The sequence below is a fragment of the Lonchura striata genome, chromosome 33 (genome assembly GCF_050655825.1).
Source record: "Lonchura striata isolate lonStrDom1 chromosome 33, ASM5065582v1, whole genome shotgun sequence".
Lineage (NCBI taxonomy): Eukaryota > Metazoa > Chordata > Aves > Passeriformes > Estrildidae > Lonchura > Lonchura striata.
In genome coordinates, this window is record NC_140735.1 from 7434680 (window position 1) to 7436924 (window position 2245).

A 2245-nucleotide genomic window follows, 5' to 3' on the forward strand; every position below is an offset into this window, starting at 1 on the left:
GGGACACCTGGGGACACCTGGGGACATTGGGGACACCTGGGGACACCTGGGGACACCTGGGGACACCTGGGGACATTGGGGACACCTGGGGACACCTGGGGACACCTGGGGACACCTGGGGACACCTGGGGACATTGGGGACACCTGGGGACACCTGGGGACACACCTGGGGACATTGGGGACACCTGGGGACACCTGGGGGGACATTGGGGACACACCTGGGGACACCTGGGGGTACCTGGGGACACCTGGGGACACCTGGGGACACTGGGGACACCTGGGGACATTGGGGACACCTGGGGACACCTGGGGACACACCTGGGGACACCTGGGGACATTGGGGACACCTGGGGACACCTGGGGACACACCTGGGGACATTGGGGACACCTGGGGACACCTGGGGACACCTGGGGACACCTGGGGACATCAATGGGGACATCAATGGGGACACACCTGGGGACATCAATGGGGACACCTGGGGGACAGGGACACACCTGGGGACACCTGTGGGACATTTGGGGACACACCTGGGGACATTGGGGACACCTGGGGACACCTGGGGGCATTGGGGACATTGGGGACATTGGGGACACCTGGGGACATCAATGGGGACACCTGGGGGGGACAGGGACACACCTGGGGACATTGGGGACACCTGGGGACACTTTGGGGATATTTGGGGACATCTCAGGGACATCTGGGGACATTTTTGGGGACATTTTGGGACATTTTTGGGGACATTTTGGGGTGTTTTGGGTCATCCCTGGGACATTTGGGGACATTTTGGGGTCTTCGGGGACATTTTGGGACATTTTGGGACATTTTGGGACATTTTGGGACATTTTGGGACATTTGGGGCCATCTGGGGACACGGGGGGGGAGGGGAGCCTCCCGGGGGTCGCTGTGGGGTCACTTTGGGTTTTTTGGGGGGGATTTGGAGTTTTTTGGGATTTTTTGGGGTTTTTTGGGAGGTTTTGGGCTGGTTTTGGAGTTTTTGGGGTCTTTTGGAGATTTTGGGAGATTTTGGGCTGTTTTGGGGATTTTGGGAGATTTTGGGGCTGTTTTTTGGGATTTTGGGGCTGTTTTGGGGATTTTGGGAGATTTTGGGGCTTTTTTGGGGGATTTTGGGAGATTTTGGGGCTGTTTTTGGAGATTTTGGGAGATTTTGGGGCTGTTTTGGGGATTTTGGGAGATTTTGGGGCTGTTTTTGGGGATTTGGGGAAATTTTGGGCTGGTTTCGGGAGATTTTGGGGCTGTTTTGGAGATTTTGGGAGATTTTGGGGCTGTTTTTGGGGATTTTGGGAGATTTTGGGCTGTTTTGGGGGATTTTGGGAGATTTTGGGGTTGTTTTTGGGGATTTTGGGAGATTTTGGGGCTGTTTTGGGGGATTTTGGGAGATTTTGAGGCTGTTTTGGGGGATTTTGGGAGATTTTGGGGTTGTTTTTGGGGATTTTGGGAGATTTTGGGGTTGTTTTTGGGGATTTTGGGAGATTTTGAGGCTGTTTTGGGGGATTTTGGGAGATTTTGGGGTTGTTTTTGGGGATTTTGGGAGATTTTGGGGTTGTTTTTGGGGATTTTGGGAGATTTTGGGGCTGTTTTGGGGATTTTGGGGCTCTTTTGGAGATTTTGGGAGATTTTGGGCTGTTTTGGGGATTTTGGGGCTCTTTTGGAGATTTTGGGAGATTTTGGGCTGTTTTGGGGATTTTGGGGCTGTTTTGGGGATTTTGGGAGATTTTGGGGCTGTTTTTGGGGATTTTGGAAGTTTTTGGGGCTGATTTTGGGGATTTTGGGAGATTTTGGGCTGTTTTGGGGATTTTGGGGTGCTGCCCCATGTGACCGCGTCCCCCCCGCCCCCGCGGTTCCGTCACCGGCGCCGCTTCCTCCGGAGCTTCCTGGGGCGGCGGGGCGGCCCCGAACCCCCAAAATCCCCCCAAATCCCCCCCAAAATCACCCAAAAATCCCCCAAAATCCCCCCAAAAAGTCACCCAAAAATCCCCCCAAAAATCCCCCCCAAATCCCCCCAAAAATCCCCCCAAAAAATCCCCCAAAAAGTCCCCCCAAAATGCCCCCAAAAATCCCCCAAAAAAATCACCCAAAAATCCCCTTAAATCCCCCCCAAAATCCCCCCAAATCCCCCCAAAAATCCCCAAAAAACCCCCCAAAAATCCCCCCAAAACCCCCCCAAAAATCCCCAAAAAACCCCCCCAAAATCCCCCCAAAAATCCCCTTAAATCCCCCCAAACT